At 34.6% G+C, this 15,966-nt stretch overlaps 1 pseudogene; it reads right to left on the minus strand.

Moving 5' to 3' along the window:
* Positions 1–15,520: 15,520 nt before the first annotated feature.
* On the minus strand, positions 15,521–15,633 carry LOC122099096 (annotated as a pseudogene).
* Between the last annotated feature and the right edge of the window lie 333 nt (positions 15,634–15,966).

Raw genomic sequence — 15,966 nt, forward strand, 5'->3', positions numbered from 1 at the left:
GAGAACTTATTTCTAAAGAGAATAGGCTTATTGATTAAAACATAGAAAAGTGTAAAAAAGTCAGGTTTCTTGCTTGAGACTGCATAAATTTCATATGAATGTAGCTCAAGATGATACTGAAAGATAAATTCATATTTATATTACTGAGCTTTACATCACAATATAAGCAATATAGGTATTTAAGGAATTGGTCATTCAAAGCCCTAGATACCTAATGGATGACGAATGGAATAGAAAATAGCAGAGGAAAACAATTCAACATGCAGCTATTATGATTTTATACTGCTAATATGAAAGAAATGGAGTTTTGCTTTTCTGAAGAAGAAAGTTTAGTTTAATAAGTCTTCAGTTGTAATGAGTATAAAGTCTTTTCCTCCAATATATCGAGGAGTACTATACTCATCCTCAGAAATGTAAATCAGTAATTATTTTAATTAGCTTTGTTTAATATTAACTTACTTGTGTAGCAAATATGTTAAAATATTCGCTCTCTTTTCTTCAATATATTAACATACATTTCATACTTTACTATCTCTTAATACAAGCCTGGAATAACTACTTCAAAGTAACACAAATAGAAAAACAAAAATAACCTGATACAACAATCAAAAATCCTAAATTGTGTGAAAAAGTCTACAATAAAAAAACTAAATCTGAGGAAGAGGAAAAACAATGACAGAAGATCAACAGAAGTTTACTCTAACTCTCTCTGATAAAATAGAGATTTAGAGTCCTAGCAGGTACTCCTCTTCTAGCGGGTCACACCAAGTCAGCTATAATATACAATTTAAAAGATTTTATATTGTCTTCACAAGAAAACAGAAATCTATGAAAAGGTGTCCAGCCAGGCTGGTGACTACTGTGAATGTGTTGGCCAACATATTCAAAAGCACATTTGCAGTGTGAAAATAAAAGGGGAACATGGAAAAAAGCAGAAACAGAAATGTACATCAGAGAAATCCACCTGTATACAGAGAGACAATTCACCATACCACTGGACAGTCCAAACTGTCACTGGAACCACAAGTATGAACATCACACCATCGCACCACAACTGGTTTCTACTCCTACACTTAATGATCAAAACAAAAACCTAATTCCAGAAAAGCAAATCACAATAGAAGACCAAACCAACACCTGCAAATCAACCAAGAACATAGAGATTCACCTATTAAGATCATAGATTCCCCCCCAAAAAAATTTCCAAGTGGACAGAACAAATCAGAAAAATACAAGAAAAGTGATGTCAAGGTAGTAGAATTCACACAGTAAGTAACCAAGCATTAGAACAGACAATCAAGGATAGTTACCAAAATAATTACATATACGGCTGAAAAATGTGATTAATGGAAAGATAGAAAACCTCTACAAAAAAATTCGTGAAAAGATGAGACCAACCAATCATTAGAAAAATAATTCACGGAGACTACAAACAGAAAGATAAAAAAATTCTGAGAATACAAAGGAGTCCAAGAATAAAATGGATGCCTAGTTAAAAGATATGAGAGAAGGGGCTGGGAAGATGGCTCAGTGGTAGAGCACTTGCCTTGCATGCAAGAGGCCCTGGGTTCGATTCCTCAGCACCACATAAGCAAAAAAGAAAAAGCCAGAAGTAGCGGTGTGGCTCAAGTGGTAGAGTGCTAGCCTTGAGCTGAAGAGCTGAGGGACAGCGCCCAGGCCCAGAGTTCAGGCCCCACGACCGGACCCTCCCCCCAAAAAAAAAGATATGAGAGAAGACACAGCTAAGATAACAACCCTCGCAACTTCCCCACCCAAAGAAAAAATGTACAGAAAGTCAATATAAGACCTAAAACAAACCATTAATAAAGGGATAGAACCCCTAAAAATGACCAATTAGAAGACAGGGAAATCAAAAACAAAGTAGAATGTCTCTACAGTAAATAGATGACATAGAAGATAATCTCAGGGTCCAAGACAGAATAGGCCTAATAGGAAAGAGGAGATAATCATTTAGAAAAACTCCAAGAAATAAGAAATGATCTTGCCAGAACTTCAAGACTCAGTTAGAAGATCAAATTTCAGAGAAATAGGTATCAAGAAGGAGAAGAGCAAGAAAATAAATGGATGGGAAGCATATTACAGAATTCTAGCAGAGAACATGCCAAACATCCAACGAGATAGGCTCATGCAGAGAAGAGAACTCATGCAGAGAAGTCTTTAGAAACCAAACAGAATTCTAGAACTAAACAATCCACCATGATATCATAATCCATTAGAGGATGATTAACGATCAAGAAAACGATTCTTAAAGCTGCCATAGAGAAAAGATTGATTATTTATAAAGGATATACAGTCAGAATAATTACAGATCTCTTAGCTGATATGGTAAAAAGGAGAGCCTGGCATTAAATATGACAAACATTAAAGGTAAACAACTACCAACCGTGAATATGGTCCCAAGCCAAACTCTCCTTTATATTTAAAGGATATATAAACATATTTCATGACAAAGAAAACTTGAAACAACGTATCTTCACCAAATCAGTAGGATAGAAGTTAATCAAATATATCCTACATAGAGAAGATCAAGAGGAAGAGGAACTGTTTATATACTCCCTACTAGAGAACAAGGTAAATATATTAAGAGTAGATAAGCCACAGCTCCTAACAGCAGGTGTATAACATAGCAGGATTTATTTGATATTTCTCAGTCTTAACTCTCAATATCAATGGACTTAAATTTCCAAATAGAAGACATAGATTAGATACTAGTATCAAAAAACAAGACGCATCCATGTAGTATCTAAAAGGGAAACATTTTATTGAGAAAAACAAACACATACTCAAACTAAAAGTCTGGAAGAAAAATTTTCAAGCAAATGGAGACAATAAGCAGGCCACAGCAGAATTACTAACATAAGATAAAATAGAATTCAAATTAAAATTAGTAGGAGGAGACATTATATATTGATAAAAGCAACTCTCCATTAGGAGGATATAACAAGTCTAAATATCAAAGCCCTGAACACTGCAGCATCCCACTTTGTCAACCAAATACTACTTAACCTAAAAAGACATCTCAACACATCATTCCCTTCCATGGATTGGTTATGCAGGAAAAACTCAACCAAGATACTGCAGACCTAAATCACTACATTGACCACCTGTCCCTTACAGACATCTACAGGATATACATTCAATATCAGACTTTACATTCTTCGTAGCAGCTCATGGAAGCTTCTTCAAAATAGAACATATCTTATGTCACATAGAAATTCTGTCCAAATTGAAAGAAAAATGAATTGAATTCCCATTTCTTGTCAGAGTATAACAGAATAAACTTAGTATTAAACAGCTAAAGCAAAAAAAAAAATTTCAAACCCATGAAGACTGAACAAAAATTTGCTGAATGACCAGTGCAACACTGAAGGGATTAGAATGGAAATCTGAAAGTTTCTAGAATTTAACAAAAATGAACACCCAAAATACCAGCTACTCTGATATTTGCAGTACTTACATGAAAATTTATAGCTCTATGTACCTACAGCAAGTAATTGAGGAAATCTCAAATGAATATTTTAATTATGTAGCTCAAGCTCCTTGAAAACAGAAAGAAGCACAAACCCAAAGCAATAGACAGAAACAAAAAAATTAAATCAGAAATAACTAAATAAATACGAAATAAAACATAGAAAGAATCACTAAATCAGAGTTGGTTTTTTAAATAAATTAACAGACTTGACAGACCTTTACTAAATCTGACTAAGCTGAGAACATACATAGATAAATAGATAAAAAGCACGAATATTGGGAGAAGATCTTTAGTTGCTCTGCAACGCACAAAGGCCTCATATCTCAAATATATTTAGAGCCCAAAAAGTTAATGTCACCCAAAAAACAAATCCTCCAAGAAATAACAACCCTCTTAATAAGTGGGCTAAAGATGTAAAGAGAGACCTCTCTGAAGAAGAAATATGCATGGCATAAAGACACATAAGGAAATACGCAACATTTCTGGCCATAAAAGCAATGCAAATCAAAGCAACCTTGAGATTCCACCCTCACCCCAGTTAGAATGACCATTATGAAGAAAACTAATAATAAGAGATGCTGGGCTGGTGGGGATGTGGCCAAAAAGGAACATTACTACACTATTGGTGGAAATGTAAACTTGTTCAAATAGTCTGTAATGAAGTATAGAGGTTCCTCAATAGAGCTCCTATATTACCCAGCAATGATGGATCAAGATAATGTCGAATATATACACAAAACTCTATGCTTCTGTCAGAATGAATGATTTTGCCCCATTAGTAAGAAAATGGAATCACTTGGGAAACATAAGTCAAACAAGCCAGACCCAAAGAATCAGAACCTACAGGTTTTCACTCATTTGGAAAAACTAGAATATGTCTAGGATATTCACAATAGCTCAATAGCAATATGCATATCACGATATAAAATGATGCTTATCGAAATGAGTTCCAAGACATGGATACAAGATGATTGTATTGTGAATAGTTTTTAGTTATTTCTATTTAGTTTTTACCCTTTGGTTTATTCCCTGTAGTCACTGTTTTTTTTTAAATTTCTGTACCTTTTGTCTTATAGATAAATTAATCTAATTTGAGGAAGGGAAGTGAAATCACAGAAATGGTGGGACAAAGATTAACCAAAGCAACAGTGATATACAGACGGTATGTTAGAAATGAACTTCAAACTTTGGGGGAGTAGGATGTCAGGATTGGGGGAAGAAGGACAAAATGAGGAAGGGGTAATACTGTTAAAAATGTACTCATGGGGGTGGGAAGGTGGCTCAGAGGTAGAGCGCTTGCCTATTATGCCTGAGGCCCTGGGTTATATTCCTCAGCACCATATAAGCAAAAATAAAAAACCCAGAAGTGGCGCTATGGCTCAAGTGGTAGAGCACTAGCCGTGAGCTGAAGAGCTGGGGGACAGCGCCCAAGCCCAGAGTTCAGGCTACATGACTGGACTCTCCTCCCCAAAAATGTACTCATTACTTATGTAACTGTAACCCACCCCTCAGTATATCACCTTCATAATATAAAATCCCCCCCCAAAAAATAAGAGAACTCACCCAAATAGAGAAAATTAGAGACAAAAATGACACATCACAACATAAATAAGAAAAAATTAAGAAGTTTATGAGAGTACTTTGAAAACCGTATCCCAATCACCTGGTGAATCCTGGAGAAATTGATGCCTTCCTATACTTGATCTGAACCAAGAAGTAACACATAAGAAGTAATGAAAATGAAATGTCAATAAACCACTTTCCATTCCAGAAAAATCTAGGACTAAATGAATTTACCATGAAATTAAGGCCTGCAAAGAACTTACAGTACTTAGAACTAACTCTTCAATGGAATAGAAAGGGAAATGGAATTATCAAAACACATTCTATGAGGCTAGAATAAGACTCTTCCCCAAATCATGTAGGGACTCACCAAAGAAAGAGAACTATGAACCCAGTTCTTTGATAAGCATTGATACAGAACTTCTTAAAATATTCTCACCAACCAATTTTTGCCACTAACAAAAAAATCATATCGCATGATCAAATAGGTTTCAGCCTAAGATATAATTGGATTCAATATTCTTGTCACTAAACATAATACAAACCATCAGCGGAAGCTGGGACAAGAAACACATTATCGTCTATATGTATGTAGAAATAGCTTTTAACAACCTGCAATACCCCTTTATGATTTAAAAAGTTATCAGAAGCTAGGAATGCATGAAATATTCCTCAATATACTACTGATTATGTATATGATAGTGATAATTAGTAATTATGTAACAGTGGAAGTATGAAGACATTAAAATCAGGAATGAGACAAGGATGTCCTCTCTCTCTACTATTCTTCAATATGGTAGTGGACTATCTAGGAAAAGCAATAGGGAAGAGAAAGTCATAAAGAGGGTGCAAATAGGGAAGAAGTAATCCAATCCCTTTTTACAGATGAAACGACCCTATAGCTTCCTGCCTTAAGATAGTAAAAGTGATGTTAACTTTCGGCAATGTTGCACGGTATATAGCCCACAAGAATCAGTAGTTTTTTCTGTGTTACCAACAATGGGAAGAACCAGGCTGAAATCCAAAAAAAAACCTCATATGTATTAGCCTCAAAATCAAAACAAATCCAAACAAAACAAAAGAACAACTACAAAGCTGGGAATTAATTAATTTAACTAAAAATGTGAAGGACCTCTACTGTGAAAACTTTAAAATTATAAAAAGGGAAACTGAAGGAGATTTAAGGAAATGGGAAGTCTTTCAATGCTCCTGGTTGGAAGAATTAATATAGTGAAAACTGAAATACTACCCCAAACTATTAACAATGCAATACTTATCAAAATCTCAACAACATACTTCAATGCATTCGAGAAAGCAATTCAAATTTAATATGGACGAAAAATGAAAGGCTTGGGAAAATTCTACCAAGAGAAAAGAGAGAGGAATGCAGACAGAATAATATAGGTTTCATGGATTCATTCAATTATGGTATCTACAAGTGAACAAGACAGATTCTACCTCTTCCCAGTTAGAACGGTCATTATGAAGAAAGCTAACAATAGCAAATGCTGGCATGGATGCAGCCAATTGGAACCCTATGACACTGCTGGTTGGAAATTAAATTGTTCAAATACTGTAGAATTCAGTTCGGAGTTTCCTGAAAAGAGTAAATATACATCTCCCTTAAGACCCAGTAATTCCCCTCATGGGCAATAATCCAAAAATTAACAAACAAGCTCACATGAAAGCTACAACTATAACTATGTTCAGTGACCAGGTCCAGAGTTCAAGGACTGGAAAAAAGTTACCACTGCTGGCATTTGTTTCCACAAATATGAACCCTTTGACATAAGATACCAAATCATTCTATTTGCAGTAGCTAGCATAGGACTTAAAGGTAGTGGTTGAAAAAATGGCTTCATTGTTGAATATTAGGAAAAGATGTAGGCAGTCCAAGAAAAGGGAGATTTTGTTGTTGTTGTTGTTGTTCGAGGGGCTTGAAGTCTAGACATGGGCACTGTCCATGAGCTCTTCAACTCAAGGTGTGTACTCTACCTCTTGAGCCACAGTGTCACTTCTGGTTTTTTGGTGGTTAAATGGAGATAAGAGTCTCAGGGACTTTCTTGCCCAGGCTGTGTTTGAACCGCAGTCCTCAGATCTCAGCTTCATGGGTAGCTAGGATTACAGCTCTCTGAGCCACTGGCACCAGGCTAAAAATGGAGGATTTTTAGAAAAGAAAATCCACCTCTTCACTGGTGTCGAAACCTCAGATATCAGTATTAGAACACTTCACCTTCGACTCATTTCATCAGAAATTTGTAAATTTTCTCTTTTCTTTCATGCAGGAATACTGCAGTCAGTATCAACTCAGCTGTGGGACTGAACAGTTGTATGGCTTGCTAGCACCTAAATCAAGAACTGTTACATCAAAACAAATGAGACCCACTTTTGGAATAATTGTTTTCTCTTTTTATAACAAATCTTTGCTTGATTATTTCCTAATGTGACTGATGACATTTTCATTCTCTTCAGCCTTCTCCCACATGTGGTCAAATATTTAAGTATTCAAAGATTTCCATTGATAATTCATTAAGCTGACCTCTAAGAAAATGTGCATTTCTGGAATTTGGTTTTCTGTCTTGTACTTACATGCATAGGCTTTCTATGATTTATTTGTTCTACAAGGAATTCTACTTTCTAATTTTTGTGTGATCAATTTTAGTCTCTGTTCAGTCTTTCTGACAATCTCTCTGGAGTCTCATTTGAGTCTGCCTCATAAAAAATATATTATTTATCAGCAAAATGACTTTCAGCTTCTGTTTTTGCCTGACGTCATGTAGGCTGTGCTGTACTTACTGGAGTTTTTGTTTGTTTGTTTGTTTTGTGTGGTATTTTTTTTTTTGTTTTAGAGGTCTAATATTACTATTCAAGATAGTAGCTTCTCGGGGTCCCAGTGATACCCTGACCTAGAGTCAATGGGTTTTTCTCCTAAAGATACAAAGAAACAGCTGACTAAATTCCTGTTAATTGTCTCAAAATGAGGCAATCTGGCATCCTTGCAAAGCCATCAATAATCCTCTGTAACCACTTATAGAAATGGTCTATCAAGATGGCTTTTCAAGGTTGACTGTGAAAAATGTTCATTTCCAATTCAGCACCATGAAGCAGATCACATTCCATGGAGCAGACTTTTGGAAGGAAGGTCCCCTTCCTTCCTTCTCTTATCATACATCAAACCATAATATTCTGCAGTTGTGGCCAGCCTGGAGCACATTTTCCCAAGAATATTCTGTAGTGTAAAAGAGGACCAACTATGAAAATAAAGGGGAAAATACTTGTCTACTACAGACTGATTTATCTTACTTTTATCTTCTGTTATTTTTATTACTTCAAACACATGGATAAATTATATTGGGATTTGACAAGTGGCAAAGGATTAATGGAATGAACATTCAGTTTACTTTCATATATCCAATATAATGCACTTAATCCCTTATGGAAAATAAAATCTGACTGTAGAAACAATCTCAGAAATATAAAATAAGCCTCAATATGAATAACCAGGCACATATACACCATCATCTACTAAGAAAATCAGTCTCTCTTTAAATATTTATTTGGTACAAAATAATAAAATTTAGTTGATGAATGTGACTTTCAAGTATCATCTGAAATACTCCTCGTGTATATGATTGTAAATGTTTTAGATGTCACCTAGACAGGAATTAAACATGCATGTAAAAATCAAATTTCCACAATTTAAGCTAGATTAGAGGAGTCATACCCTCCTGTATTGTGTGGTGTGAATTTTACTACAATGCTGAACTCTTCCACCTAATACCAAGAGTCATGTGCAAGAATTTATTTTTTCATGTTAAGATGAGTGCTAAGTGTAGGATACACTTTGAATTACTACATTAATTTATTAAAATTAGTTTCACTTTTTCTTTTCTATATCTGCAGAAAGTAAAATTATATATTAAACATTCAATATGAAGTAATCAATAATAAGTAAACTATTATTAAATTGATATACTATTAAACTGTGATTTAAATTATAGTTCTGACAAATTGTGATGTAAGCAACATTTAATAGAATTATGGGTAATGTTTTTTAAACTTACCATCTTGTTATTGTTTTCTAATTGTGTCATTTGTTATTCTTGATCCAAGTCATCTCTTCACCTCAATTGTTTAGTTTTCTACTTTATATATATTGGTTTGCTGATTATGCATTTTGCTTTCCCTTTTTAATAACTGACATGAGGCTGAAAATCTGTATGCTAGTTTATGACTTCCTACATTAAAGTCAAATTGCTGCTCTCCACAGCTGTTCTACTTTTCTTTGTAAAGTACAGAATTTTCTCTAGTGCCACCGACTGTATTGCTGCTCTCACATATTTTATTTTATTTTTTATTTAAATTTTATTGTCAAGGTAATGTACAGAGGGGTTATAGTTACATAATTAAGGTAATGAATTAATTTATTTTTTAACTTGCTAGCCCTTCACCTATTTTTCTCCCTCTTCCCTCCCAACGAACCTCCCAAGATCGTTTCCAACATATTGTTTTGTGAGTAGCACTGTTGCATAGGTTCCCCCTTTGTCCTTTGTCTCACTATTTTGTTTTTTTTCCTTCCCCTTCCCCAGTTCAGATCAACATATTTACAATACCCAGGGTATCAAAATCAAATACAGTGGCTACAGGGAATAAACCATAGGTGGGGAAAACACAAAAGGATAAAAATAGATCATGTAGTACATTAAGAACAACAACAACAAAAAAGAGCATGTCTTGGAGTTCATTTCACTTAGAATCACCTTATACGGTAATATGTAGTTATTGAGCTATTCTACTCATCTACTAAGATTATCCTTGATGTACACATAATACTCCCTATGACCTAGTAATCCCACTTCTGGGCATTTAACCAGACGACCACAAACAAGGCCACACTAAAGCTTCCAGCACAATTATGGTTATCACAGTAATATTTACCGTAGCTAAGATATGGTATCAACCCTGATGCCCCTCAGTAGATGAATGGATCGAGAAAATGAGACACACACACTCACATACACACATACACACACATACTATGCTTCCATAGAAAGAAAGATACCACCTTATTTGTAAGGAAATGGAAAGTCTTGGAAAAAATCATATTAAGTGAAATAAGTCACACTTAAAGATACATAGTTCCCATGGTTTCCCTTATTTGTAATAATTAGTTACTTCAAGGATAATCTCATGTATTTTATTTTATTTTTTTTATTGTGAACATACTGTACAGAGGGGTTACAATTACATGGGCAAGATAATGAGTACATTTCTTATCAAGCATTGGAGCCTCGTCCTATGTTTACTCTTCACATCCCTTCCCAGACTCCCCCGCTCCCCAATCCAATCCTCCCCACCACACCAAAGTTGTAAAGTTCGTTTTCAACATGACAACTTGTACTTCTCATTGTTGCAACGGGTCCAACTGTAACCTTAAATGACTTGTTTTTTCCTACTCCACAAATTATACCGACATCAAATATAGTGAAACATCAACAAATTGGAGAAATCTGAAATCAAGAATTTAATGACACTTCTAAACCTCCTTGAAAAAGAGTAGCAAGATAAACCCCAATCCAGTAGATGGAAAGAAATAATTAAAATCAAGTCAGAATTAAATGAATTAGAATCCAAAAAAACCAGAGAAAAAAATCAACAAAACAAAGAGTTGGTTCTTCGAAAAAAATTAACAAAATTCACAGACCCTTAGCAAATCTTATCAGAAAAAGAAGAGAACACACTCAAATAAATAAACTCAGAGATGAGAATGGAAACATCACCACGGAAACAACCAAGATTCAAACATTATACGGAAATACTTCTCAAAACTTTATGCTAATAAGTTTGAGAACTTGACAGAAATGGACCTTTTCCTAGCAAATATTGACATGCCAAAACTAAACCAAGATGAGTTAAATCATCTTAACAGGCCCATATCAAGCCTTGAAATAGAAATAGCAATAAGAGACCTCCCATCTAAGAAAAGCCCGGGACCAGATTGTTTTACAGCAGAATTCTACAAGGCCTTCAAAGCAGAACTCACACCAATACTCTTCCAACTCTTCAATGAAATTGAAAGAGAAAGTTCACTACTGAACACATTCTATGAAGCCATCATAACCCTCATCCCAAAACCAGGCAGGGACTCATCAAAGAAAGAGAACTATAGACCCATTTCTTTGATGAACATTGATGCAAATCTTCTCAACAAAATTTTGGCCAATCGACTTCAACAATTCATCCAAAATATCATACACCATGATCAAACAGGATTCATTTCAGGGATGCAAAGCTGGTTCAATATAAGCAAATCAATTAATATTATTCATCACATCAACAGGAACAAGGATGAGAACCACATGGTTATCTCAAAGATGCATAAAAAGCATTCGACATAATCCAACACTCCTTTATCATGAAGGTTTTGGAAAAATTAGGAATCCATGGAGCATTCCTCAATACAATAAAGGCTGTATATGACAAACCTACAACCAGCATTATACTTCATGGTGAAAAACTAAAGCCATTTCCTCTTAACTCAGGAACAAGACAAGGATGTCCACTCTCTCCACTTCTCTTCAATCTAGTATTAGAATGCCTAGCTACAAGATGCAAACATAAAGGGGATCCAAATAGGGAAAGAAGAATAAGGATCTCTGTCTTTGCAGATGACATGATCTTGTATTTAAAGAATCCCATAGACTCCACTCCCATATTACTCAAGCTGATTCAAAACTTTGGCAAAGTAGCAGGGTATAAAATTTTCCCCTCCAAATCAATGGCTTTTCTGTATGCCAACAATGAGAAAAGTATGGCTGAAATTAGGAAAGCAACTTCATTTGCAATAGCCCCACAAAAAAATAAAATACCTAGGAATTAACTTCACCAAAGAAGTGAAGGACCTCTATGATGAAAACTTTAAAAACCTGAAAATCAAAACAGAACTTAGAAAATGGGAAAACTTCCCATGCTCCTGGATTGAAAATATTAACATCGTGAAAATGGCAATACTTCCCAAGGCTATCTCATGTATTTTAATTCGACAGTTTGTTCTATGTTGAGCGTGCAACATTGTTGCTATATTGTTTGTTATCATTTCTACAAACAGGCAGGTTTATTGAAAGTATTAAGTTCATCTTATCCATTACTGAAAGAAGAACATCTAAAAGAGCAACCCCTACTGTGAAGAACAACTCCCACTTAATTGCCTTCATTCCTATGTAAGGCCAGTGTTGTCCCCTGTATCCTCATATTGTACATTTCAACTCTATATCTAGTATCTTCTACATTGTCAACTAAATGCCCCAGAAGTTCCACTTTGCTTTACTTTTTAAAAAAAATTCTGTCTGAATATTTGAGGTTGGAACGTGTGTGTGTGTCTTTGTGTGTGTGTGTGTGTGTGTGTGTGTGTGTGTGTGTGTGCGCGCGCGCGTGTTTACACAGCTCAGAACACAACATTTTTCTTCATTTCGAATGCATCTTTCAGGTCGTTGTAAGTTGTGGCTAATGGGAGCAGTCCCTTGTTATTTTAAAAATGAAACAGAAAAAGATATTTGTGCATGTACCACAGTTGTTTTATTAGTCTGTAGTTGAATACTGAACATTGACTTATATCTTGGCTGCTCTTGTGAATAATGTGAATAAAAATGAACTACAGATATATTTACGAGTAACTCAGAGAGAAATAATCACATGATTGATGGGTCAGATGATATCTCAACTTTGGATTTCTTTAGAAACTTGCATACTACTTTCTACAACGAGAATACTAACCTGTTTTTGGACCAATAGTGTAGAAAATTTCCTTTTTCCCACACTCTCACCAACATTATTACCTTTTAATCAAAGGTAATAAAGGGCAGGTTTTTACTATCTGCATTACCCTAGACTGGCCTTAACTTAAATCCAACCTCTTAAATGCTTGGAATTACAAGCCTTTACCACCATAACTGGTTCCATTGATTTTTGATGAGTTATATTTATGAAGTTGTATCATAGTAATTTTGAATTATATTTCTCTAATGACATCTGCTCAAAAAGCATTAAGGCAGCATAGAAGTTGTATTAAACACAACTTTGTAAACCCACAGGCAATTTTCAGGGCTTTATGGAGAACAAGTCTATTCAGACCTTTTGTCCATTTTTAATCCAGTTTCTGGTTAATCTCATCTTTAATCTCGCTAAACCAGATCAATAATTAATTCAAGGTAGTAGAAAAGAAAAAAATGTAGCAACTCCTAACATTTTTCAGTTTTCAATAACATAGTATTGCTTAAATCATTTTCTGTTAACAATTGATACTATATAACTCAATTTAGTTAGACCTGTTACAAGGTTGTAGTTTATTTATTTTGGTTTCTTTCAGTCTCAAGTAGCTCAGATTTCAAACTGAAGAATAAATGGAAGGAAGCAAACAAAAAAAAAATACAGCTTCTCTCATCTGATGATGCCTGTATAAGAATGAGGAAAGAGTTCATCCTTCTAAGGACCTATGATAGGACAACAACAACAAAAAAATATTCTTCTATGTCTTCTTTATCTTTGCGACGTAACTTAAATGTTGTAAAACACAATATACTGCTCACATACTTTTATGTTTTATCAGTTTTGCACATTTTCATATGGATTTCACCTCAGTCTACAACATTCCTTCATCATTTTGTCCCTGATATTTTTACACTATCAAGACATAAGATAACCAGTTTGATTTACAGCATGAGAAATTATCCACCTGGCTTCCTTGGAAGCAGAGCATGATCAATAGATATTACTTCTGGTTGCTCACTACATGTAATGGTTTCTGTACTACTTATCACATTCTATTTAGTATTTTAAAAAGATTGCTGGCTAAACTCAAAGCTCATTCCTAGAAGTTTATGTTAAGTGTTTCACAAGTTTCATTCCCTTAATTGTTAAGATAACATTCGCTATAACGCTAATGTTATTACCATTTTAGTGTTGGGAAAAAAATGTAATTAAAGGCAGTAAGTGCATGGCCTAAAGACACACACAGTGAGGAAGGAAATGAGAAAAAGTTTCCAAAAGTCTTTCAGCAATACACAAAATGTAGATAAAACCTCTCCATTCTATGACACTCTCAATTCAATATTCATATTGTCCAAGAAATAATAGCATACTAAATATTGCCCATGGTGATTGTTTTCTGTCACATTTATCTTCAATACAGATTGTGTTGGTGATATTGGTTATCATACACAGAACTGAGCTTATACATTGAGGTCCAAAGAGAGGCAAATTTCTTCTGTCCCACAATTCCAGTATCCTATTTAAAAAGTACTAAAATTTTAAATATCAGCACTTACTGTCTTATAAGTATCCAAAAATTAAAAAATCATAAATAATCACTCCAAAATGCTTTAAAATTGGAGATACTAAAACATGCCCCTCTGAAGTAAATTTTCTTCTACTTTTAACGTTATTCTGAAAACCTTTGCTGGTTTGTCACACCTGTAATCCTAACTACTAGGGATATCTACTCAGGTGCCTGAGATTTGTGGATAACAGTTGGAAACCAATCAGGGAAAAAGAAACTCATGATATTATTTTTCAAAAATTTTAATGAACTAGCAAAGGGCCAAGAATGGAGATGTAGCTCATTTAGTAGCTCACCAATCTAGAGAGAAAAGGCCTAGCAAGACCTTGAAGCTCTGATTTCAAACTCTGAGCACGCCAACACACATGCAAGTGCTTGAGCACATGCGTGCATTCACACACATATTTATTCAAAATACCTTCATATCGGCGTTTTGCATGAATTTCTTTGCTAACGATATTATATGAGTAAAATAAAGGAAATAAACTCTTCCATCTCAGAACATTTTTATACGTTCATATTGTAAAAATACTGTACAGAGAGGTAACATTTACATGAGCAAGGTAATGAGTACATTTCCTAAAAAGCATTGTTACCTCCTCCTTTATTGTTCTCCTACCATCCCTTCCCTCCCACCTCCACAAGTCCATTAACCTCCTCCCTTTCCCCCCTCAATTGTAAATTTCACTTTACAAAATAGTTTCTTGTGCATCTCATTGTTACAATGTGTCAACCTGTATCCTTATTTAAGCATTTTGGTTTTATTTTCCTTCTCCTCAGCAAATTAGAGGAGGAGAGTATATAAAAGATGTAGGTGCAACAACTTCAAATACAGTGAAACAGGTGTTGTAGCATGGGGGAGGAACATATAAAGAAACAAAAAAAACACATACTCTACATTATAAGTACGTGAGAAACAATAGCAAGAAAAAAACCCACTTGTGTCCCTAACTTGGGGTTCATTTCCGTTAACATAACCTTATCTGGTCATGTACACATAACTTTTGACCTTTTCTGCTTATCTCAGACATATATTAGTTATTGAAAATTAGAGAAACCATGGGACCTATGTTTCTTTGGACTTGGCTTACTTCACTTAATAATTTTTTTCCAAGTCTTTCCATTTCCTCACAAATTGGGCGATGGAATGCTTCAGGAATTTGCCTGTCTTCCTTGTGCAGGGGCCATGTTAATCTTCTCTGTATCTTTCCAATGTTAGTGTATGTGATGCTGGATTGAGCACAGAACATTTTTTTATATATAAATTGTAATTGATTTTCTTAAACTAGACAATTCAACAAAAACTAAGTTTAAAAGAATTGTGAAATTTTAGAAACATGTATTTCTTACATAAGTACACAATTAAGAATAAAGTCAAGATTGACATGTCAAAAACAAAATAATTCCAGATATTTGTTGTTCAAGAGATGTGTAGGAGGAGGAATTCAATTATTCTATACAAGGGACATGTCATAATGAACACTGCAGCAAGTGTTAATGTTTGTTAAAAGTTTTAATGTTTTAAGTATATTTAATTTTTGGAATTTGCTTATATATGCCAAAACTGGGACTGTTT

This window comes from Dipodomys spectabilis, unplaced genomic scaffold (assembly GCF_019054845.1).
Source record: "Dipodomys spectabilis isolate Male_0828 unplaced genomic scaffold, ASM1905484v1 ptg000503l, whole genome shotgun sequence".
In the NCBI taxonomy this organism is placed as follows: Eukaryota; Metazoa; Chordata; class Mammalia; order Rodentia; family Heteromyidae; genus Dipodomys; species Dipodomys spectabilis.